Genomic DNA, 27,486 nt, shown 5'->3' with positions numbered 1-27,486 from the left:
CAGAACATGTTATTTATTATAATAATGAACTACCCTTTTGTAGCTGTAGTCATAAAGTAGTTCCGGGAATGCTTTTTAATTCAAAGTGCAATTAGAAGAATTGCAACGAAAGTGCAACGAATTAGAAGAAGAAAAGTGCATTTTGAATACGAAGGTACCGACGAACCTATACTATCTCCGCAATTATCATTTAATATAAATTTTTAGTTTAAAATTTTGGATGCTACCATAATAGCAATTAAAGAATGGGTCCAATTACTTCAACAGCACGCAGACATTTTTAGTGTAATATATGGCATAACTCAAGTTAAAAACGATGATGAACTTGAAAAAAACCAATTGTAAGAAAGTGTATCAAGCCTTACAAACATAAAGAGCTCAGAGACTGACATTAGTGCAATCGATTTATATGAAGAAATTAAAGCTGTTCAACCATATTTTACCACAGAAAAAAGTCCTAGTGATATTCTTGAATACATTTACCAAAATAATCTTATGTGAACATTTCCAAACTTAACTATATTTACGTCGGCTTAGTGACACAGAAATGTAACTACATTTTGTCTCGTTTTGAGATATCTACACCACTGAACTTACCTTAATGAGTTATTTTGAGTGACACCTCCTTCTGAACACCTAAAACCCCAGTGAGGAGTTACGAAAACTCCTCACTACGAAACTCACTAAGGTAAGTTCAATTCCGTAGATTGAACTTATAAATATATGATCGGTTTAGAACGTCTTGCGGCGTTGTCCGATTCCCAAATTCCATTCTTTCCTATTTTGCCACAGGTCATCCCTGAGGTCTCGCGCGCTCATCGCTTTCCGGATGCCGGTGGTCCAATTAACTTTCGGTCTCCCTCGCTTCCGATGTTCAGGAGGTTGCCATTCCAGACATTGTTTTGGAAGTCTCTCGTCATTCATTCTGTTTACGTGTCCATACCAGATCAGTTGTCTTCTCTCTATATCTTTCATTATTGTTCCTTCTATTCCCATTCGATTTTTAATGTCTTCATTTCTGATATGTTCTCTTCTGGATATACGTAATGACCTTCTGATTGCATCCATTTCCACTACTTCAATTTTGTTTTTGTTTTTTTCTGTAAGCATCCAAGTTTCAGCATCATATAATAAACTACTCTTAATCATAGTCTCGTAGATATTAAATTTTCTCTTATTCGATATTTGAGTACTCCAAAGAATATTATTGAGACATCGGATTGCTCTTTTTGCTTGTATAATTCTGGAAGTAATTTCTTTGTCATCAGTTCTAGTTTTATCAAATGTTACTCCTAGATATTTATAATCTTGGCAGGCTTTAATTTTTTGATTATTTTCCATAGTAAGATGAATATCGTTCTCTTCTGAACCAACACATAAGTACTTTGTTTTATCTATATTGACGTCCAATCCCCATCTTGAATATTCCTCGACCAACTTACGCATCATGTATTCTATGTCTTCCCTGTCGTTTGCTATTACGACCTGGTCGTCCGCGAACTGGAGCGTGTAGAGGCATGTATTGTTTAGCTCTATGCCCATTCCATTTACTTTCCTCTTCCAACCTTTAAGTGCTGCTGCAACGTAGATTTTAAACAGGGTCGGAGATATGCAACATCCTTGTCTAAGCCCCTTAGTTACTGGAAAGCTGTTAGTAAGTGAGTTTCCTATCTTTACTCGTGAACGTGATCCTGCATATAGATTTTTTAATGCATTGGTGAGAGTGTAGCTTACTGGTGAAGCATGTAGAACTTCCCACATCTTATTTAAGGGTATGTTATCATAAGCTTTTTGTAAGTCAACGAATGTCAGGTGCACTTCTCTGTTTCTGGCTGTTTTTTTCTCTATAATTTGTTTTAAACTAAATACGTTGTCTGTACAGGAGCGGCCAGCTCTAAAGCCCCCTTGTTCTCCTTCTTCATATTGGCTATATTCGGACTCTATTAGGTCTCTCAGTATTCTACCATACAGTCTACTGAGTGTGCTGGTCACCGAAATTCCCCTGTAGTTTTCGCAATTTCGCTTATCTCCTTTCTTATGGATGGATGAGATATAAGCCATTTTCCATTCATGAGGCACTGGATGTCCATTTAAGAATTCGACGAAGACTTTTGTTAGCATTCGAAATAGCTTAGCTGTTCCATTTTTAATCAGTTCTGCTGGAATACCTTCTGGACCGCAAGCTTTACCATTCTTTAAGTTTCTCACTGCTTTTATCAGACTTTCTACGTCGATATTTATATGTTCTCCTTCTATTTCTATACCTGGTGTAGCTATATTTTCTAGGTATTCGCCTCGTTCTTCTGTTAACAATTTTTTATAGTGGTCCATCCATTTTTGTGACTGTATACAGTGTATGGGTACTTTTTTTTATCATTATTTTTTACGGAATTTATAAATCTCCAAGCTTCTGTGGTTTTCCTGCCACCTATATATGTGTTTATCTCCATACATTTGCGATCCCATAAATCGTTTTTCTCCTTTATAACAGTGTTTCGCACTGCTCGCTTTATTCTGTTGTACTCTATTCGATCTTCGTCATTTTTAGTATTTAACCATTTTTGGTAAAGCTTCTTCTTGGTCAAAACTAGTTCTTCTATTTCCTCGTTCCACCAGAGTTTATTGCTTGGTTTGGTTTTTGGTTGTTCTCCTAACACTTCTTTGGCACTTTTCTGCATTGCCCAGAGCATGTTTTGATATAGTTCTGTTGTGTTTTCTAAATGCTCATTGAGATTTTGATCTAGTCTTCTTTGATACAGCTCTTTAGTACTTTCATGAATAAAGCTTTGAAGGTTATACATAGGTTCTTTTATTTCTTCTAGTTGTTCTTCCATTTGATGTTCATTGCTTGTAATATAGGGAACTACAATCTTGCTTTTAACTAGAAAGTGATCAGAGTCGCAGCTTGCTCCTCTCATGACTCTAACACTCTAACATCATTTATTTTTAGCTCTGAAACTTGTTTCACAATGATGTAGTCGATGATTGATTTTAGATTAAGGGTTGGTTGCGTCCACGTAAATTTGTGTATATCTTTGTGTTTAAAGAAACCATTGGCAATTTTTAGTCTGTTGTTTTGACATACATAAATTAGTCTATTCCCATTATCGTTGCACGTATCTTCTCCGTAGATGCCTACAATCTCACTATTGTTTTGGTGTCCAGTTCTGCTATTGAAATCACCAAGAATTATGACCTCTCGTGTATTACCGATCTCCTCAATTACGTCATTGAGCTTTTCAAAGAATTCATCCTTCCTGGCAACTGATTCATCATTAGATGGAGCATACACCGCAATAATAGTGATTCTTTTTTGATGTAATGCTATATTCATTCGTAGCAGATTTTTCGTTGATTGCTTCCCAATCTGTTATATGTTTTTTCCACTTGTGTTTGATGAGTATGGATACTCCTCTTTTGGCTCTTTCGTCTTTACGTACTCCACTATATAAGTGTATGTATTGTCCGTTTCTTTCTGAACCAACTCCTTTTTTCTTTGTTTCCGTGAGTACAACAATGTCTAATTTGATTTTTTCTACTTCCTTTATTATTATCTCAAGTTTCCCGGTTAGCGATTTGACATTCCAGGTTCCTATATTCATTGTCCTTTTCCGTAGCCGTTTTCGTCTTGAAATTTTCCTATCTACATTTCCGAGGCATGGTTTGGGTTTTTTGGTATGTTGTGTTTTTCCTAGTGCTGGAGAACCAGTCCAACGACTAAACCCCCAACTTGGAGGACCAGGATTTTCTGCCGGGGTTTCTTCCCCTCGATTTTATACTATCCCTAAATCCGTCGGGCTGCCACCTCCGCCCCCCAGACCGTTGTGAAGATCTTCTTCTCCGCCCTGGACGCCGTTGTGGACTTCATCCGTAACCCTGGACAAGGGACCCTTAGCAGGTACTAGTTTCCCGGGTCAGGAAACACCTGGAATCTGCGGAAGGCAGGGATTGATTCACTTTCCCTGATAGGACTATCCGAGAAGGAGTTCCTACCCGCTACCGGGTATAGATTGAACTTCAAAATGTGAAATGTAACTTGTACGTATATTCCTAACTCTACCCGTTACTGTACCTACGGGTGAGCGGTTGTTTTCAAAACTTAAAATTATATTAAAAACTATTTGCGATCCTCAATGAACAAGATAGACTTTCTGTTTTAGCAACTTTATCTATCGAGAAGTGTGTGCGACATTGGATATTAAAGACATTGTCAAAAAGTTTTCCGAAGCGAAAGCCTGAAAAGTTCGTTTTTAGTTTTTTGAAGTTATACTTCTTTAGGCGCGACAGGGAGTGATTTTTTATTATTCTGCGCGCATGCGCACAGAGACAGTATGTTGTTACTAAATCTTTTAAGTTACATGTATCAGTCCAAAAAAGGTGTGGAAAAAATATATTAGTGTTTTTAGTAAATATATTTATTATAATTTTTGTGTCTTTGGATTTGTCTTCCTCGGGCGTAAGGTGATACGTATTATTAAAACATTTTTATTTAATACCTCATTCACTTCATCTATTTGTTACCGTGGTTTGTCATAATGTCCGAGAAACCGTCAAAACAATGCCTTCGTAGCCTCATTGGTACAGCATTCGACTACGGATCGAGAGGTCCCGGGTTCAAATGCGGACAATTGCTGTCCTTTTTTTTTAGTTTTTGGATATTTGGAAAGTGGTAAGTAACTATTAAAATCAGTTTAATATTAAATAAAAATAAACTGTTAAAAGTATTTTATTTCGCTGAAATCATATAATAGAAGTATAACTTCTTACGTGCGTACAAAGTACATAGTCCTGTCGCCAGGGGGGGTACAACGGCCTTCTTAATTCAGATGGACTTACCCAAGTTTTTTTTATGTATTTTGACCCGTAGAACACGAATTTTTTGGGTAACAGTTGATCCGGATGTCGATAAGATTGTTATAAACAAAGAAGTTGAGGAATTACATAACAGCGATTTCTCGCAAAACAAAACATTTTTTTGTATTTTTTGGGTCATTCTAACCAAAAAATGTTCCTACAAGTTTTTTCGTAGGAGGCATAGTTTTCGAGATAAACGCGGTTGAACTTTCAAAAAATGGAAAAATTGCAATTTTTGAACCCGAATAACGTTTGAATAAAAAATAAAATAGCAATTCTGCTTACCGCCTTTAAAAGTTTAAGTCAAATTATATCTGTTTTGAATATTTGCATTGCTAAAAATTTATTTTTTGATTGTTAAAAAAAGCTATAAACACATACTGTTTCCCGTGCCTAATACATGCGTTTTAATGCATGCTACTTAGAAATAGCCCCGCTTGCACTTTTACCTCCTCTACGTACTCGTTCGATTTTAAATGAGAAATCATTGAAACATCACTCAAGCACTAGGTTTTTATAGCTTTGTTTTAACAATAAAATAATACATTTTTGGCAATACAAATAATTAAAACAGATATTATTTGACTTGAACTTTCAAATGCGGTAAGCAGAATTGCTATTTTATTTTTTAATCAAAAGTTTTTCGGGTTCAAAAATTCCAATTTTTCGATTTTTTGAAAGTTCAACCGCGTTTATCTCGAAAACTATGCATCCTATGAAAAAATTTGTAGGAACATTTTTTGGTTAAAATGGCCCAAAAAATACAAAAAAATGTTTTGTTTTGCGAGAAATCGCTGTTATGTGATTCCTCAACTTCTTGGTTTATAACAATCTTATCGACATCCGGATCAACTGTTACCCAAAAAATTCGTGTTCTACAGGTCAAAATGCATAAAAAAAACTTGGGTAAGTCCGTCTGAATACAGGAGGCCGTTGTACCACCCCTGGCGACAGGACTAACACACACACATTCATTTTTTTATGTATTTATGATATATATTCATAGTTTATTTTAAAATAATGGACGTTCAAATTAGGATATTAGGATGTACATACCTAGAATGGACTTTGCATAATGGACACTAGTCTAAATGTTCAAGTAAGTATCTATTTACAAAATATTGTTATGTATCTCCTGCACATTTCTTTAAATACCAGTACCTATGTTGAAACGACTAAAGTGTTGGAAGATGGGCGGCAAATATTAAGTTGCACACGGGCGGCCAACACTTTAGCGGCGGCCCTGGGTTTCGGTAAAGTGCTTTTCGGTCCAATGAGTTCGGTCTACTGCTTTTGGTCTCATGATTTAGGTCTAATTGTCGTGTACTGTTTTATCTCTGCAGTTATTACCAAAATTAACATACAGCCTGATGATCATATCCGTTGACATTAGGAACTTTAAAATCTATATGTCACGTAACATAAAATCTCTAGCTTGATTAATTATTAAACCTTTAGGTATTATTTTTCATTTTTAAAAAAGTTTATTCGTGGTTAGGGTTGAATTGCCATAGCGTAACTTCATAGAAGACACTGACTAACAGTGATTTAAATTGATGGCCCTTTTTATACTCAGCTTCATCGTAATACATATTTATAAGCGCTTTATTATTTCCAAACAAACTGAAACGCTGTCATTCCAATCTGGTCATCCTTGATAAATTATTACTCTTCAGAAAATTGATTTATATAACTTCTTCCGTTTTACGAGCACTAGGAAATAGCCTTGTCGTTTGGTCTATTTTTGTAATTAAAGATTTTATTATTTGATTTACAAATATGTATGAGCAAAATAATGGATTATTTACATTTCAACTAGAAGTAATTTTCCTTTTAATTAAGTACATTGGACAAGGTCGTCGAAATGCAAATATTGTCTCGCACAGAGCTTAAGTTATTTCAGGAATGCATTTTCAAAAAATTAATAAAGTTAGACTAAAGATAATTAATTGAAAGTTTTATGGTTTTTAGATGTTTCCTTTTTAATTCCTCATTAAACTAAGTTTAATTAATTTAATTAATGTATTTTTATTTATAATTCTAATTATTTATTAATTTTTTGATTGATTTCGCGAAATAATTATTAGTGGTTTATAGGGGATGGTGAGGATTGGCGATAATTATCAATTGTTTAATTTTTGATATAATAATAATATGATATCGTTCCTTCTATAGGTGTGGAGGAGAATCTTCTATCTAATCAGCCCTAAACATCATCCTTGGATATAGGCCTCCACTTCCTTCTTCCATGCCTCTCTATCTTGGACAACTTGCATCCATTTTGACCCTACTAGTTTCTTCAGGTCATCTATCCCATTTGTGGTCTTCCCATTTTTGTTTGTGGTTCCACGGTCTCCAATGCATAATCATCTTAGTCCATCTTTCATCCTTCCGCCTTAGGGTGTTTCCGGCAAACTTCCAATTAAGCTTTGCTACTTGGGTTGATACATCTTTCACTTTTGTTTTGTTACGGATCCATTTGTTTCTTTTGCTGTTTGATAGTTTAAATGTTCAGCATTTGTCTCTCCATGGATCTTTCTGTCTTTGCTATTTTTTTTTCATATCTTCCTTTGTAAATGTCCATGTCTGAGAGCCATATATGAGGACAGGGAGTATACTTTGATTGAAGACGGTTGTTTTAGACATTGCAGGTATTTCCTGTTCTTTAGAATATAAGACAGTTCTCCGAATGATGCCCAGGCCAATCTTATTCTTCTCTTTATTTCTTCGACCTCATTTTCTTTATTTAATCTAGTGATTTGTCCTAAATATATACAGGGTGTAACGAAAATACAGGTCATAAATTTAATCACATATTCTGGGACCAAAAATAGTTTGATTGAACCTAACTTACCTTAGTACAAATGTGTATATAAGAAAAGTTACAACCCTTTGAAGTTACAAAATGAAAATCGATTTTTTCCAATATATCGAAAACTATTAAAGATTTTTTATTGAAAATGGACATATGGCATTCTTATGACAGTAGCATCTTAAGAAAAAATTATAGTGAAATTTGGACACCCTATAAAAATTTTATGAGGGTTTAGTTCCTTTAAGCCCCCCAAACTTTTATGTACGTTCCAATTAAATTATTATTGTAGTACCATTACTTAAACAAAATATTTTTAAAACTTTTTTGGCTCTTAGTACTTTTTCGAAAAGTCAGTTTTTATCGAGATATTTTGAATAGTTGTCAAATCCACCACATATTTGTATATGGTTAAGTACGATTATGGGGACTTGGTAATAATATAAAAATTTATGTATGATTTACATTTTTAGGTATATTTTGAACCGTATTAAAAAAGAAGTCATATCTCGATAAAAGTTGCTTTTTTGAAAAAATACAGAGGCAAAAAAGTTTTAAAAACATTTTGTTTAACTAATGGTATCGCAGTAATAGTTTAATTGGAGCGTACACAAACATTTGGGGGGTTTAAAGGAACAAAACCCCCATAAAATTTTTATGTAAACGTATTAAAAAAGAAGCCGCAACTCGATAAAAACTGCCTTATCAAAAAAATACTAAGAGCCAAAAAAGTTTTAAAAATATTGAATTTAACTAATGGTACCACAATAATAATTTAATTGGAACGTACAGAAAAGTTTGGGGGGGTTTAAGGGAACAAACCCCCCCTAAAATTTTTATGGGGAGCACAAATTTCACTATAATTTTTCTTTAAGATGCTCCTGCCATAAGAATGCCACATATCCATTTTCAATAAAAAATCTCTAATAGTTTTCGATATATTCGAAAAAATCGATTTTCATTTTGTAACTTCAAAGGGCTATAACTTTTTTTGTGTGCATATTTTTGTACTAAGGTAAGTTAGGTTCATTCGAACTATTTTTGGTCCCAGAATATGTGATTTAATTTATGACCTGTATTTTTGTTACACCCTGTATACTCTTACTTGTTCTATTCTTGTTTGTGCCACTGTAATTATTAATTCTTCTTGTTGATAGATCATGGTTTTTGTTTTACTGTAATTCATTTTCAGTCCTATCTCTTTTTCGATTATCTCTCTAGTTCTTTCATCATACTTTTAATTCTTCACTTTTTTCTGTTATTATTAGAATATCATCAGCCTATCCTAAGTGATTCAGATATTGCCCGTTTATGTTTATGTCCAAGCCATCCCAGTATAAGTAGTTGTTTGAATATATCTTCTAGCGCTTGGTTGAATAGCTTGGACGAGATAGTATCTCCTTGTTTTACTCCTCGGTTTATTTTAGTAGGCTATGTTTGTTTCATTAGCTTAATAGTAGTATCTTAGTGGACATTATGTCAAACAACTTTACGGAAACTAAAGACTTTTATTTATAAGTTAAATCTGAGTACGAAATGTAAACAATATCTATGAAACATTCACCAAGCAAAAAGGTAACCATGATATGGTAACTTACTTACTCACTCCGTAGGTTTTAGCCGACTCGGCAACATGCGTCTATTCTTCTCTGTTCTGAGGAATCTCCGTCCAATTCTCCACGCCCATAGCTTTAAGGTCTTCTGCTATATTAAATCGCCACCGGAGTCTAGGGAGTCCAAGTGGACTTCCTCAAGTTGCGACTCCTTTCCATACAAACCTTAAACCTAAAGGCTCCTCCCACCCTGTGGAGGGTACACCACAGGCAGTTCTGATGACTATATAAAGAAGAAACAGATGTCAACCAAATACTATAGACTGTAATACATACAACTCTTGACATTTCCCATTAATTTTGAGGAAGCAAAAAAAGCGCCATCTAGTGATATGAGTAGGATAACCAGAGCAATCTAACCTTACATTTATAAAATTGCTTTATTACTGTTTTTGTATAAGTGTTTGAACTATTTTTATTTTATTTAATTTAACAAAATTAGCTCGTTATTCAAAAATTTATAAAATTAAATTTGAATGTTTACGTCAAATTTTACGTTGTCAAAACGTAGTTCAACTCAAGCCGACAGTGGCGCTAGTGGCAACGTGCTTCCAGATGTCTGTGCGAGTTGGATGTATTACAGACAATAGTATTTCAGTCAACTGATGGTCGTAAACACTGAAACAAAATTAAATCTTAAGCTGTTTCTGATTACTTTAGTTTTACTCACATGTTGAGTACTAGGAGGCAAAATTTTGTTGGATTTTTACCTAGATAAGTAGATAGAGAATGCATATCGTATATTCTCTCATGTCTACTATTTATCCGTCTGATTGCCCTGCAAATTATAAAAGGCTCAGATTAAAGGTTGTTACCAAAAATTTTGCTTTCCGATCTATAGAGATTTATAGGACTTCTGTCGTTTAGATTTTCTTTGTTTAAATATTTATTATTAACTTTCGATACCACATTATTTGGAAAAAATTCATTTTTCTTATGTTTTTCTTCTGTTGTTATACAGTTCTACCCATGGATTATTATTGGTCTTGAGAAATTGTTCTTCTGAATTCAACTGTCGACAAATATTTTCACCGATTATAGATTCTCCAGTAAGTTGTAGACGAATAATATGCAGTCGGAAATATTTTAATTTCATAAAGTGCTTTTTGGTACCAAATGTACCCTGACACTTGGTTACTACACGGATAAAAATGCGTCAATATATAGATATATAGATAATTAAGTGCAGGTGCTTTCAAGTCGAACACGATGAATATTAAAATAATAAATCAATAGATGCCTTAAGGTGCAACAATGGTATTTTCTATATAAGGAATTTGTTGGTAAATAGTAAAATACTGTTTATTAAACACCTGTGAAAAAACTTCTTTGAATATTAGTTTACATTTTTAAATAATTAACACACGTGTGATTATAATTCATGAATTAAACGAATAAACAGTCAGAGATTAATATAATTATTACAAATTAGAAAACTTGATTTATATAAAAATGCCTAAAATTTTTTTTTTTTTTTTTTATTTTACAAAATAGTCGCATCAACCTCGGAGGTTATTAGCGACATATACATATACATAAGGTAATTTATTTACAGATGTTAGATTTTGTTAAATACATTGATATCTTTAAGGAATTTTACCAAGTGTTCAATTTTACAATTTTCTCCTAAGATTTCACTTGTTGATCCGATGATGTGGTTGTTCTGTCTCTGCAACTGGTATTTTGGACACTCTGCAAGTACATGCTTAACACTTAGTGGGATATTACAGTTTTCACATAAAGTGGGATTAGTGTGACCAATTATGTGTCCGTGGGTAAGTCGGGTATGTCCTAGACGAAGGCGAGTAACAATGTCATGGTGAGTTCTGTTGTGAATTTGAGATTTCCATGGTTTTACAAACGTTTTCACTTCGCGAAGTTTTGAAGTTGAACTGTCCCACTGGTTTTGCCACAGATTTTTGACTTTCACTTTAATAAATGATTTTAAATCATTAAGAACTACATCTCTCACTTCACTCGCGGTTTCACTGTCCCTGGCTTGTTGGGCTGTCCGATCCGCCGCTTCATTTCCTTGGAGGCCAATGTGTGAAGGAACCCATAGGAATTGTACAATATGGTTGTTGTTTTGAATGGTAGCTAGTTCTTTTTTAATTAGGAGAGCAATTGGATGCTTCGTGTACAGTTGGTTAATGGTATGGATGGAACTGAGGGAATCGGTAATTAAAAGAGCATTGGATATATTACTGGAGTTAATATGAACGAGAGATTGATAGATGGCGTATAGCTCGCCAGTATGTATACAGCTTAAGGATGGTAGTTTATACTCAAGTGTACTATTTGGAGTAATGACAGCTGACCCAACTCCAGTAGATGTTTTAGAAGCGTCTGTATATATATGATAGGATTTAGAAAATTTTTTTAGTTTGTTGAATGTTATAGTTATAATTATTGAATGTTCAGCTCCTGGGATAATTCAGTCGATGTATCCGTGTCAGGTTCTTCATCCTCGTAGTTGTCTTTTGTGAGCTGTCTCGTAATTTTTTTGTTAAGCTTTGTACATTTCAATTTTAATGAGCGTTCGGATGTATATGAATGAATTTTGGTTATGAGTTTTTTAAATCCTAGAATATCTACTGTATATTTATTTACAACGCTGATAACATCTTTTGTTCCATGAGCGTTTTCAAATAAATCAACTGTTTCCTCAAAAGTTAATATTTGCTTTTCGGAATTGAATAATTCTTTAATTGGTTGCATTAGCGTTTCTAATGGTATTGTTGATATTTTTGTTTTTATTCTTTTTTGTTTCTGAGTTGGCTTTGAAAATACATCGTCACTAGCTGATGTCTCAATCGGGGGTGATATTGCTTCAGATACAGTTCGTTTGGAGGATGATTTAGATGTATTTTCTTCGTTGGATACGCTAAATTCTTTTGGTGCTGGATTCTCTTTATTTTCATTAACCGAGCAAGAATTATTGCTTAGACTGGAAGATGAAGGCTGGTTAGTTATGACTATGTGAGGTGAGGGGGCTGATGAGGTGGATATATTTGGTTTAGATATCACTGGCATTGTATTATCTGTAGTTGATGTATCAAGAGGTGTTAGGTTGGTTGTAGATAATATTTTTGTTAGTGGCGTTGAATTATTTGATATGTTTGTAGAAGTGCATGTTGTTGAAGGTGTAATAGCAGTCGTTTCTGTTGAAGTTACTGTACTAGGTTCGTTTCTGTTTGAAAGTGTAGCAGTTGGGACAGCTGTTTCTGAGTGATTTACATTTACTGAGCAACTACTGGAAATATGGCCATGTTGTTTGCAAATGAAACATAAGTTGTCTAATGTCAAAAAAATTCGATTTGTAGTATCTTCATGAGTTATTAAAATGGTATCAGGAATTGGACCTGTGGGTGGAGATACGTAAATATGTCGACGGAAACTGAGTACATGTTTGTATTCAGGATTGTTGGTTCCTATTCGCAAAAATGACATTGATGAAGTTGGTTTTAGCCCTAAGAGCAGTAGTTCGTTTTCTATTACCTTATGCGGGATAGTGGGAGAAACATTGGATATTAGGAGTCTTTCACTTGGAGTAATTAGTCTACGGACTTGAATTTGTGTATTGTTTACAGTGATGAAACCTCTACTGTTTGAAAAAAATTCATCTACGACTTGTTTGGTTGAGAAATAGATACAGATACGATTGTTGGTGATTCTTGATGAAAAAATAATGTGTTTTGGACTAACTAAAGCTCCTACCGCTAACAAGTATTCTTCTAATTTAACATCGTTGAGAGAATTAAAAACTACTGCTTGTAGCTTGGATGGATAGATTGTTTCTTTTTGTCTACTAGCTGCAGCAGAGTAAGATAAAGGTTTTTGTGATGTGGATTGCGATAATGATTCATCGCTATTATTAGTGACGTCGAATTCCATTTCTCAACACCATTTGATTTTCCTAAGTACGGACCTGTTCCGCTTCGGATTTTGGTAATTGTCTTTAAAGACAAAAAATTGGTGTCGATCAATGACTGGTGTTGTTTATTGACGGTTTTATAAAATTCTTTGGTTATGAAATACTTATTAATAGAAAAATATGTACTCACAGAAAATGTTTTTCTATACACACTTAACTAACACTATTATACTTGATGTTAACGTAGTGTAAGAATACTATGATTGGTTTTTGTAAGTTAAATTTACTATTTGTCAGGATCGATCAAAAAGCATGTGTGCTTATTCGATATCAGTGCCGGACTCCCCTAAAATTTATTGTATAACCAAAAATTGAAGAGTTACGACTACTAAACAGAAGAAATGAACAAATCTTATTGGCATGTACTGGTATTTAAACGTAAAATTCTTCTTCTAGTCCCATTACTGTTATCGATCGTTGAATCATATTGGCTACCATGTTCGCTATCGTGACTCTATTGACATCAGCTCTAAATAATGATGTAGTTGATTGTCCGTACCGTTGCCTTAGATTTGGTGATTCCAAAGTATACTATTCAATTCAGTTGACGTATTACTGAATTACCTTGACCAATTCTAGTCGGTATTCTTTTGTATTCGACCATCGTTTGTAATGCTTACATCGTTTGTAGTGCCTCTTAGTTCTAAATGCCTTCCTTGACCTCCCACTACTACATACTCTGTTTTTGATGTGGAGAAAATGCAGGCGGTTGAGATTAGATTCCACTTGCTTCTGATATCCTGAAGACTTATCCCGCCTGTATTCTCTGGGGTTGTTGTGCACTGTATTATTGAAGATTCTATGTAATACGTAAAGAATACGAGTAACACTTATTAACAAACTTTTATTTCTTTACGTACTGCTTATCGGTAACAGTTACTATTACCACAGATTAACCCAACACAGATGCGAAAGCTATGCTACGATGCCGGTACAAAAATTGGTAACCTTGAAACTAAGGAGCACAGTTGTTGTGCCGGTGTTTGCACCAATACAATTGATAACTTACAAAATAGTTCATTTGGTCTATAATACTTACTTTTACACCTGATTTAATATTGACTATATTTACACTAAAAATTAAGACAAACAAAACTTAACAAAACATTGGTCATTTAATAAATTTATGTGTTAAACGAAAAAGGAAGTCAAAATACAATAGGTATTTTGGGAATTCTAGGTATGTCCTTAACAAAACAAGAGAAAGTTAACTAACTGTTAGAAAAGTGACAATCGTTAAAGATTTATATATTATAAATGGTCATTTATTAAATTTCTGTGTATATTGAAAAATAATAAAAAGTTGCTTATAATAGGGTAATTTGGGAATTCTAGGTAGGTACAAAACAAGAGAAAGTAAACTAGCTACAAAACAAAACAAAACAAAACAAAGTTTTGTCCTTAACAAAACAAGAGAAAGTAAACTAGGTATTAGAAAAGTGACAGTCGTTTGGTGACATTAATTTGGGAATTCCAGGTATGGCCTTCTAGAACAATACCAGATAAAGTGTTGTTAATGTAATAATTTTCAAGTTCCAGGTTATTTAATTATATAATCAAATTTAATTATGTAAACAACGTTTAGTTGGTAAATAAAGAATTTTTTTCAAAAAGTGATAAGTTTTGGGTCCAAAAAAGAATAATGTGAGAGCGAATTGTTTGTATTCCTAAGAATATCTTCTGACCTTTGGGACTTTTTTCTGCAACAGTACCTGAGTTTTTGCAATTTCGGCCAATGATTTACTAAGAAATTTGTCACATAATTTTTTAAACTGCTTTAATTCTTGTTTTGTACCGTTTTGTTTTTTACATATTTTTCTATTCAAAAGTTTTCTTTTTAAAAACCTGATTATACATTTCAGTTTATATTCACGTGTCAAGTTATATATAAAAGATGCTGGTGTTTGTAATGATACTGAAGGTGATAACTGGGAAACATCTTTTGTAATTCTTGTAGAAACGTGTCCATATTTTTCCTTACTGGGGCTCATAGAAACTTGTTTAGAGGATACTACCTGTAAATTTTCCGCCGCAGGCGTTATTCTATTAAGAGATATTCTAATGGATATTCTATTATTATATTATTATCTGAAAAATCATATCTTTTTATTATTCAAATTATTGATATTTACCTAATTTTTTACCTGGCAATATTTGAACTCTTTTCGGCGGCTGCTCAGACGTATTCGTGCAGATATCTTTAGATTCGGTAAACATTGAAGGCAAAGCATTGTCATACAAGAGTTTTCGTCGTGAAGATGAGCATAAAAATTTATTTTCAAAATGCTTTTCGCAAATTATGTATCTAGTTAAATCCTCCTCTAACAAATCTTGTCTTTTAGTAGCTTTTAACCATAGCTCACTCCTATAACATAAGATGTTTTTTAATAAAAACTTAATATCTTGTTAATATCTCTTTTATTTTTTAAGATTATTTTGACTATCTTCAATAACAGGGCGTTATTCATTCTTACTAGTAACTAAAAATTACTGTTTTCGAGACAGGATTTTTTTCACACTTATAAAAATATTTCTTGAAAAAATACTATTGGAACTATTTCTAACACACATAGCTTGAGTAACCATTTTATGTAAGTTTCCAGATTAATATAATTAATATGATATAAGTAAATGCCGCTTAATCAGTATTTAGAAAGTAAATCAATTTATTAATGACACTACATACCTTACTTCATCCTTTGGCAATCTAAAAAATGATATTTCTTGACCTGACTTAGATGAACACCCTTCACATATACACGTATATCTAACCATTTTTAAAAATATAACAAAACTATTTAAACACACTTGATAAATAGAAAAAATTCCCAATAATCCGCCCGTCAATTTAACACTACAATAAGCGCATGTACTGTCGAGGTTATTCAGGAACTGGCAATAAGCTTAAGCCTACATACTAAGCGAGCTACTAAGCGACTATCCTTTTGGTAACTCAAAGTGGGAGGAGTTTACCAAAACTCGGTACCAGAGTCATCGCCAGGGTTTCGCATCTGTGTTGGGTTAATCTGTGCTATTACAAATATTACTATTATAACTTATCTCAGTTACTATTTAGAGTTACTGTAAGTAAAATAGGAATTGCCATTATTTGCCAGGTTGATACCACCGTCGCCATGACCAAATTGGTCGAATGGGGCTACGAACTGCTGTCCCATCCACCGCATTCTCCAGATTCGGCCCTGTACGACTTATTTTTGTTTCCAAACTTGAAAAAGTCACTCATAGGGCAGAATTTGAAGTCGAAGGAGAATTTTCTTCGCCGCCACGGACGCATACTTTGCAGAAAACGAGAAAACGTATTTTTTAGAAGGTTTAAAGAAGTTGGAACATAGCTTAGTAAGTATGTGGAGCTAAAGGAGGCTTCTTTTGTAGGCTTTTTGTAAGTATTTATCGGACCGCCATAGTATTAATTTTTATCTTGTTTATTTTCCTAAGCTTCTTTTTATCTTGTTTTTTTACAGGTCATATAACACCGATATTTTAAGAAAGGAAAAAATAATCTCGTCAGTATAAAAAAAATGCATGAAAGTATTTATTGCTCTAGTAGCGTTAAAACAAATTGCCCAAGGGAGAGTCATTTTTCCCGTTCACGGGGGCATTTGGTGTGACGAAACTCAGTTGTCGTGTGTGTGTTTCTGTGCTCGATGTTTAGAACAAGGAATTCCAATCGATTTGTAGAGATAATCATGACTTCGGAATTAATTGTTTGTTACGATTGCGATATTTGTTATGCCTACCTTTTGTTGAGTAGTTAACTGTTAACTGTGTTAAGCTCGGGAAAATATGATATTGTATGTTTTGTTTTACAACAGCTTTATAGCTTTATTGAAATAATTTAATGTGTTTTCGAAGCAATTTGCGTATGATTTGATTATTCATATATCTAATTTAATAAAGTGAATAAAACTTTATAACAAAATTGTATCGGTATGATTTATAAATAAGTATTAATTTTAACGTAGCGGAATATCTTAAAACATGAACATCAGGCAGTGACGAAGAAAAGTAGAACATTGTTGAGCAGAGGGCCGTTCAAGTATTACGTAACGCAGGTTGGAAGGAAGGGGGGGGGGTCAAAAATCTTCAAAAATTGCGTTACGTAATACGTTAATGCCCCATTACGGTGCATTACGTAGGGGGGAGGGGGGTCAAAAATCTTCAAAAATCGCGTTACGTAATACTTGAACGCTCCCCAGGACAAGACTCACAAAGGGGTGTAGCGCCATTAGAAGAAGAAGAAAGTATTAATTTTAAATTAACAGTTTGTACAATACAACTGACACTTTAAAAAAAGAATTATAAATCGTGAGATATAATAATAATTGGGCTGAAAATTTCGTAGGCTAACATAGAAAAAAAAATTTGATGAAATTTGATTTTATTATTCAATATAGTTACTTACATAAAGCGTTTAATACTATTTTTAGAATACAATTTGTCTTTAACTATTTTTAATGGGAAATAAGTTACAATTTTACTAAAAAAATGATTTTATTAACGTTTCGACGTCCAAATCGGATACCGTTGTCAAAATACAAAAAATATTAACAAATTAAATATTGATATTGGATATTCTTGAGTTGGGGTTAATTTCATGTAATCAAATGAACTATCTTTCAGTAAAGTCGTCCCAGGAACGCAACTCATAAATATTGGCAATATCATTTTAAAGTCTTCTACTTTAGAAGGTGTGATATATGTCTGAATTACCGATATTAATGAGTTAGATTAAATAAATTATTAGAAGAATATTATTTTTACTAAACAACAACATTTTTGCTTAATTCATTAATATTTTTTGTATTTTGACAACTCCATCCGATTTGGACGTCGAAACGTTAATAAAATCATTATTTTTTAGTAAAATTGTGGCTTATTTCCCATTAAAAATAGTTAATTACAAAAATGCCACAAGAAAATAGCTTCCGAACAACAATTTGTCTTTAGTCTGGAAATAAGCCTCAGTTTCGGCGATTACCTCTTCATTGGTGCTAAATTTCTTTCCAGCAAGCATTGTGTTGAGGTCAGCGAATAGGTGGTAGTCGTTGGGAGCCATATTAGTCAAGGGCGCATCTGTTTTGAGATGGACGTTGAGAGGTGACTCAAATTTTTTTGCAGAAATTGCTTTAAAATAACTCAAATAATAATATTTGAGTTATCCTCCCACTCAAAATGGACCGGAACATTGTTTAAATAATCAAAATGTCAAAATATGAAGGAAAACTTCGATTTTTTTATTGGTTTTTTGATTATAACTTTAAAACTATTCATTTCTGAGAAAAGTTGTACTGACATAAAAGTTGCGTAATTAAATTTCCTACAATATAGAATTTGTTAAAAATTTAAAAAACAGTCACCCTTGTTGCGAAATAGCAATAATTGCGAAAAAAACCATACAAAAACAAGTATTCGCATTTTACGTTTTTCAACCATTTATGCTACACTTAGGACCTTCATATTTTACCCAGAAAAATTTTATGATATAGTAAAACAACACTGTAAATTTCATTAAGATCGGTTTAATAGATTTTGCAAAATCAATTATGAAATCTAGCTTTCGCAATAAAAATTCCTTTTTTTTTAAATGTTGCAGGACTGAAAATAAAGCAAATAGCAAATTGAATTTTTTTTTGCTTATAGAAGTGTACTGTACCTTTCATTTGCAATTTGCAAAATTAAAATCTATTAATTACCACGGCGTCAGGAAATTTTTTAAATAAACATTAATTTTTGGTGCTACGCGCAGGACAGCAGTGTTCAATTCACACAAGTTGATTTCCAATAAAATTTCTTCCAATCTTTATCTAATATATTATTTTCTTACTCTATATTTTGTTGTATTTTAATATTTTAATTCCACAAAAATCAAACTAATTTTATTATTGTTTGTGAAATATTGTTTAAATAAATTGCATATATTTAAAAATAATAAACTTTTATTCTCTAAACTCTTAAAATATATGAACAAAGAAAGTTTTTGCTAAAAAAAGTGTTATTTCAAAGGATAGAGTATGTGTTTTTATTTTGCAATAAACAAATTTATTTATTTATATCGAAATGTAATAAAAATTAAAATGTATCAATCATTATCAAAGGTCATTGGAATGCCCAATCAGAGCAAACTATCCGCTGTCCTGCGCGTAGCACCAATAATTAATGTTTATTTAAAAAAATTCCTGACGCCGTGGTAGTTAATCGATTTCAGTTTTGCAAACTGCAAATGAAAGGTACAGTACACTTCTATACGCAAAAAAATTTCAACTTGCTATCTGCTTTATTTTCAGTCCTGTAACATTTTGAAAAAATGAATTTTTTTTGCGAAAGCTGGATTGCAAAATTTATTTTGCAAAATCTATTAAACCGATCTTAATGAAATTTGCAGTATTACTTTACTGTATCATAAAGTTTTTCTGGGTGAAACGTGAAGGTCCTAAGTCTAGCATAAATGGTTGAAAAACTTAAAATGCGAATACTTGTTTTTGTATCTTTTTTTCGCAATTATTGCTATTTTGCAACAAGGGTAACTATTTTTTAAAATTCTAACTAATTCTCTATTGTAGGAAATTTAATTACACAACTTTTATGTCAGTACAACTTTTCTCAGAAATGAATACTTTTAAAGTTATAATCAAAAAACGAAGAAAAATATCGAATTTTTCCTTCATTTTTTGACATTTTGATTATTTAAACAATGTTCCGGACCTTTTTGAGTGGGAGGAAAACTCAAATATTATTATTTGAGTTATTTTCAAGCAATTTCTGCAAAAAAATTTGAGTCACCTCTCAACGTCCAAATGTACTAATATTTTTACAGATGCGCCCTGGTCTATATATGGAAAATACTGAAAGCAATGTATGACCAAATTAATAAGGAGTATATTAGCGGAAGTCTAGAGGTGATACCAATTGATGCTAAAATGAGGGAGCATAGGTTGAGATGGTTTGGTCATGTTCAACGTCGAGACGTTAATCACCCAATACGAAGAATAGGTGAATAGTCAAGAAAGCCACTGCGCATCCGCTAGGAAAAATATTCTATTTCGGATTTTTTGGACAATCTTACTCAAAAAGGACCCCTTTTAACAAATTTGCATGTTGCCAGGACCAAAAGTTGGTCCAAAATTTTTTAAACGTTTTTTTTTTTTGTTTTTTTCCTAAAATTATTTTTTTTGCATGGAACAAAATTTTTTTAGGTTTTTTGGATCATCGCAAACAGAATAGGTCTTTAGTAACTTTTTGCTAAAGTTGATAGTTTTTGACATATTATAAGCGATTAAAAATTGAAAAATTGCGAAATCGGCCATTTTTAACCCTCAAAAACTATGTAAAAAACTGAAAATTTGAATGTTGCCAAGGTAGGTAGATATTCTTTAAACATCGATTGATGAAATCCCGAAGAGTTTTTTTCAATACAATATTCAAAACTCCTTTGTTTATTAATTGCTAATCAAGCGTGCGCGACACTATTTTCCACCGTTGCATGTGTATGCAGTATGGTGCAAATGAAAGGAATAAATTCGTCATTTCGTAAACCGGCGACTTTAAGAAAAAATCCCGAAACAGGTCGATTTTTATTTTTAAGTTATGATATTGTGACATATATGGTATACTAGTGACGTCATCCATCTGAGCGTGATGACGTAATCGATTATTTTTTTAAATGAGAATAGGGGTCGTGTGATAGCTCATTTGAAAGGTTCTTTAATTCTCTATTCAGTAATATAAACATTTACATAATTATTTATACAGGGTGTCCAATAATTTAATTTTTTTGTCAATTTGCCAAATGATTTAATTTAATAAAAATTTTTTGGACACCCTGTATAAATAATTATATACATGTTTATATTACTGAATAGAGAATTGAAGAACCTTTCAAATGAGCTAGCACACGACCCGTATTTTCATTTAAAAAAATCATCGATTACGTCATCACGCCCAGATGGATGACATCACTAGTATACTATATATGCCACAATATCATAACTTGAAAATAAAAACCGACCTGTTTTGGGATTTTTCCTTAAAGTCTCTGGTTTACGAAATAACGAATTTATTGCTTTCATTTGCACCATACTGTCGGTGGAAAATAGTGTCGCGCACGCTTGATAAGCAATTAAAAAACAAAGGAGTTTTTGATACTGTATTGCAAAAAACTCTTCGGGATTTCATCAATCGATGTTTAAAGAATATCTATCTACCTTGGCAACATTCAAATTTTCAGTTTTTTACATAGTTTTTGAGGGTTAAAAATGGCCGATTTCGCAATTTTTCAATTTTTAATCGCTTATATGTCAAAAACTATCAACTTTAGAGAAAAGTCACTAAAGACCTTTTCTGTTTGGAATGATCCAAAAAACCTAAAAGAATTTTGTTCCATGCAAAAAAATAATTTTAGGAAAAAAACAAAAAAAAAAAACGTTTAAAAAATTTTTGACCAACTTTTGATCCTGGCAACATGCAAATTTGTTAAAAGGGGTCCTTTTTGAGTAAGATTGTGCAAAAAATCCGAATTAGAATATTTTTCCTAGCGGATGCGCAGTGGCTTTCTGGACTAGAAGTGCAGATTCCTGGAAGGAGTAGAAGAGGAAGACCAAAGAAGACGTGGGGGGAGACGATTAGGCAGGACATGTTGGTAAAGGGGATTGATGTTGATATGACCCAAGAGCCATGCTCCATGATTTATGGAGAAATGCAATTAGGGAAGTCGAGCCCGCTTAGGCTACGGCTCCACGGGCTGGAAATTGACGCTAGCAGTAGCCGCAAAACGAACTTAAGGTTCCGCAGAACGGAATAGGAATAGCCGAACTGTACCGACTACAGGACTTGTGCGTAGTCGGTTCAGTTCGGCTATTCCTATTCCGTTCCGCGGAACCTTAAGTTCGTTTTACGGCTACTGCTAGCGTCAATTTCTCGCCCGTGGAGCCTTAGCCTTAGGGATTATGACAAAGAGAATGATAATGATGATTGATCACTAAAATGACAAAAAGCATAAATAAATCTTACCTATAGGTATACCTATTATTTTGAAGTTCTTTATTTCGTAAAAAACGTCTTGTCATATTAGATCTATACAAATTAAAAACATATACATATTTTTTAATCGAACTTTTATTCAAGTCAATAATTTCAACCTTTAGTTTTCGAATTTATCAACTTATGTTGTTAATTTATCATGAACATTATGTAAAGTGTTTTATTGGTAGCTTTTCGATTAACCAATTCAATTATTTAATTGAAATCGTAATTGAAAATTTAAATGGATCGACGGGCAGCTCTCGATTGTTTTAAATTTTTTCTACTCGGTCGCGAGTCTAAAAGAAAAAAAATATACGTTCATGCATGATTGTTTAACGTATGAACGTGAATAAGCCTGCAGATTGAAATTTATAACGAGGGGATAATTTGATAAACTTAATTACAAAAATAATAAGAGAAGAGAAACAACTGGATCAAAGGTTTATTTGTTCAATATAAAAGACACCACACATCGTATACACTCATATACAATCATTTTAATATCATTGCGACAACTCTGAATTTTGATTAATAATGGCGTAAATTGTGATTAAAGTTTAAGGACATCACATTTTTGAAGTCTACAGAACTCCCATTCGTAAACACTATTAGTCTAGTCGCTATTGAAAAGAGCTGAACCCAGCGTGTGTCGATTAAAAGAACTATAATATACTTTGATACGACTGACAAAATTATATTTACATAATTATCTATAATAGGGGAGTGCATATAGATTTTCACTTCGGAAAAAATCAAACAAGATAGAACTTTTTGTAATTTCATTAAGAAATGTTTAATAAACAACATATCAAAAAGTTCTACTCGAGAAGAAGTGGGTGCTTAATTTTTTATTAAACAAATGAACTACGAAATTAGATGTTTTTTTAAATAACTCCGAAAATATAAATTTTAGAAAAAAACTGATTTGACCATTGAAAAATTCAGAAAATTTTTACAAAAAAAAAACCTTATATAAAGAATTTTCTAAAATTAAATCTGTATCTTCTATAATTTTTTAATTATAACGCTAAAGTCACCCTTCTCACAAGCATTGGTGCACTGTAAACGAACGTACGGCGAAGTGCATGGTTGAGTTAGTTTAATGTAATTCTTTAACTAATGGATCAAATGAAATTTTACAAATTGAACATGAAAGAAGAATAATTAAGCTATCTTATGGTTATAATAGAAGGAAATAAAATGGATGGGCATAACTACGGTGTGGTCGGAAAGTGAGCCTTACATGAATTTTGTTTAAAAATAATTTAAAAATGTGTAACTAATACAGTTTTTCTTATAAAATTCTCAGTTTTGCACAACTTACTTTTCAAGCATCTTGCTAAATGATGTTTTATGCAAAAAAAATCTTAAAAATTTTATTCAAATGATATGACATCTCAAAAAATGTAATTTTTGAAATCTTCGTAGTTTTATAGAATTACCACCATTTTAAGACGGTATTACTCAAGTTTGAACAGATCTATTACAGCTTTATAAGTGCTTTTTTAAAGCTTAGGATGTAATATCTAAAATGTACTAAATTATTTTACTTTAGAAATTAAATAAACTATTTCTTTTTAAGAAAATTAAGAAAGATAACAAAAATGTAATACAAAAACCGAAAATTACCAGCTAAAAAAATGTTTGTACAAAGTGATCAAAACTTTTTTTTGTAAAACTTACCTAAAATACATTTAATAATGAGCTTAAACAATAATAAATGTTCAGCAAAAAAAATTTTTTTTGCTCAGGCAGTATGTCTGCGTAACTTGGAACCTATTGATAACTTTTTTATTATCAGTTTTACGAAAAAAAGTTATTCTTTATAAAATACTCTGCATCGTATATAATCTAAGATACAATCATCAAATATCGAATTTAATTAATGTTATATGAGGTATGTCAAAAAATATGAATTTCACTCAAGAGTAAAGTACCATTACATTTCACAATATCGAAAATTGTTATTAAGCAAAGTTGTTTGGAATTAAAAAATTTGATTTGGTGTTCAATTATATTCTAATTAAAATATTGTGAATAATAAAGGCACTTAACTCTTAAGGAAAATTCATATTTTTTACATACCTCGTATAAAATTAAAAAAGTTTGATATCTGTTGGTTGTATCTTAGATTTTAGACCAGGGAGAGCATTTTATGAAAAATAACTTTTTTTTCATAAAAGTGATAATAAAATAGTTATCAAAACTTTAAAAGGCTAAACCCTGTAGTTGGCTGTATACCTTTGTTAAGACAACGTAGAATGAAGTAAACACTTCTGTTGTATGTAGGTATATAAATTTATTAAAAAATTCTTAAAATTTATCCACAAGGGAGTGGAAGTACAACAAAACGTTTTCGGTCAAACTGACCATCCTCAGTGTAAACGTCCAGTGTACAAGTAATTGAAACTAGCCACTTGAATAGGTGTAAAACCTCAAAATAACATTATTGCTACATTATGAGCTGTATAGTAATCGACAATAAGTCGATGTCTTAAGATTAAAAATATCACATGTGGATGTATGTCATCCTTGCTCGGAATTTGCACAAGGTTGTTGTGATCAGGTGAGAGGTTAGTTGGTTGTTAACCTCTCACCTGATCACAATAACCTTGTGCAAATTCCGAGCAAGGATGACATACATCCACATGTGATATATTTTTAATCTTAAGACATCGACTTATTGTCGATTACTATACAGCTCATAATGTAGCAATAATGTTATTTTGAGGTTTTACACCTATTCAAGTGGCTAGTTTCAATTACTTGTACACTGGACGTTTACACTGAGGATGGTCAGTTTGACCGAAAACGTTTTGTTGTACTTCCACTCCCTTGTGGATAAATTTTAAGAATTTTTTAATAAATTTATATACCTACATACAACAGAACTGTTTACTTCATTCTACGTTAAAATAGTTATCATAATTGTAATAAAATTATGATGAGTATCCGTAATTTGAGAAAAAAATTAAATTTTTTCTTCGATTAGAATGATGTAATTGTATATTTAGACATAGTTTCTAATTTCAAACAACTTTTCATAATAGCATTTTTTGATATGCTGGAATATAAAGATATAGTATTTTTACTACAAAAACGTTATTACGTAGGTCAAAATTTTTGACGTAAGAGAACTGTCAAAACATTAGAATGTGACTTTTCATTATTGCCGTGTTTATAATAAACATAGCAATAAGAAAAGTCACATTCTAATGTTTTGACAGTTCTCTTACGTCAAAAATTTTGACCTACGTAATAACGTTTTTGTAGTAAAAATACTATACTTTACTCTTTAACAAAATTCATATTTTTGACATAACTCGTAGAAAATTGATTATTGATGGTTGAGTTTTAGATTTTTGACTATTCAGAGCATTTCATTAAGAATAACTTTTTTTCTTAAAATTGATAATAAAAAAGTTTTCCATGTGGTTCCTAGCAACCCAGACACACTGTATAAGAGCTTCTGTATAAGCAAATTGAAATGCCATATTCGGATTCAGCATAATCAAAAACAAAATAGAAACATATTTGATCAAAGTAAAATGATGAATTTAACTATATTTTTAAAATTATTTATACAAAACAATTGTTATTGTTTAAACAATCAATAAACAATTAGCGGCCAAATCTGCGAGTAGAACTTTTTACTTTAACATGTATATAAACTAACAAAATAGTTTTAAAAAAATATAAGCTTGTTTGAATTTTTCCGAAACAATGCATGTTTTCGTTCTAATTGCACTCCCCTATAAGATAAGAGTAAGCCTCTGCCTTACCTGCAGAAAGATTTATGAAGTGCCGATTCACAAAATCTCTTTTCTCTCTCTAGTTGTTTAATAAAAATATTGCGTTTTCTTTCTTTTTTCATTGTGTCTTCTACCCTATGTAATAATTTCATTTTCATTTTTGTTTCAGGTTTTATCAAGCACACATTTTGGATATTATATCGGAAAATTAAAACTGAAGCACCTCAGACCCTGTAAGTATATTGAACTGTTTTTACTTATTTATTTAATTATTACCTTTATTTTAATTGAAAAGACTTAAGGGAGTAGGCGCAAAATTTTTGTCCAATCTCATTTAAATGCATTCATTTTTTTCGATTCATGAGAGAACTAATAAGCATTTTTTAAAAATTTAAACGCGGAATGAAATATTACTGTATTATTGATGGTCGAAAGTCCCTGAAAACTTCTATAATGTTTATTTTAATAAGTTACAGGGGTGAAAAATTAGCAAATTTAGTATGATTTTTATTTTTAAATATTTCATTCAAAAGAAACTTTTTGTTTATTCTAAGGGACTAAGTAGGGTAGGAAAGTATGCTAAATTTAAAGTTAGTCCAGCGTTATGGGGACCTATTGGGTTGATTAGGTCCTAAAACCAAAAAAAAGGTTTAGTAAAGTTTTCCATTTAAGTGAGGACTTTCCATTTTTTAATTTAATTGTCCATTTCTAACAATCTCGTTTCCGATTATAGCGCCATCTATCCATAATTCGAAAAAGTGTTTTGAATAAAAGTTACTTATTTTTACGTAAGCAATTCAAGTCTGCAATAAAAAATGGTGGGTCCTATTTAAGATTTTAAAGTAACCCCTCACCCCACCTCCGTGGGAGGTCGTGTTTGGTGTCATTCGATAGATTTTTCAAAAATATTGAATACGTGTATTTTGTAGTTTTTCGATCTGATGTTTATTTCGCGAAATATCGCGTGATTCCCGTATAAAAATTTTAATTTACCCCCCACCCCTCTCCGTGAGGGTCGTGTTTGGTATCATTCGATAGATTTTTTCAAAAAATATTGAACACGTATTTTTTAGTTTTTCGATCTAATGTTTATTTCTCGAAATATTCGCCTTTTTCTTGTGAAACCTATTGTGACTCACCTATTTGCTTACGCCCCGCTCGAACCGTCAGATTTTTGAAATATACACTGTTCTGCAAGTACTTAACTTACCCCATCTTAATCTAACGATTTCGAGTTTTTCTAAGGATAGATTTTTTTTCGGACCCCCCTTAATGAACTCCCCTGTATTAGATCCAATATATAGTAGGGATACATTTACAGGGTACAAGGTTTCTTCCCATGTGATAATCTGACGCGCTCGAGTGACTACAAAAATCCCCGCTTGGGCTCCCCTACCATAATGACAGAACAAAAGAAAAGGAACTAATGATTGCTGCAGTAAGATAATAATCTTTTTAAAGATTTCATACAAGCTATTTTAT

General features: G+C 32.2%; 1 protein-coding gene across 19 annotated transcripts in view; it reads left to right on the top strand.

Annotated features, from left to right (window-relative positions):
• The window catches only part of LOC114338881 (formin-J), a 552,435-nt gene that overhangs the window by 131,316 nt on the left and 393,633 nt on the right, over positions 1–27,486 (top strand). For 17 of the 19 annotated variants that reach the window (XM_050655079.1, XM_050655062.1, XM_050655077.1 and 14 more), the window contains exon 2: positions 26,174–26,237. The exons of the other annotated variants lie outside the window; for them this stretch is intronic. The gene's annotated coding sequence lies outside the window, so the exon portion shown is untranslated. The remainder of the gene's footprint in view (positions 1–26,173; positions 26,238–27,486) is intronic. 19 annotated transcript variants of the gene reach the window in all.

This window comes from Diabrotica virgifera, chromosome 6, assembly GCF_917563875.1.
Source record: "Diabrotica virgifera virgifera chromosome 6, PGI_DIABVI_V3a".
NCBI lineage: Eukaryota > Metazoa > Arthropoda > Insecta > Coleoptera > Chrysomelidae > Diabrotica > Diabrotica virgifera.
The sequence above is the reverse complement of the archived record's forward strand: the minus strand, read 5'-3'. Positions and strand labels throughout refer to the sequence as shown.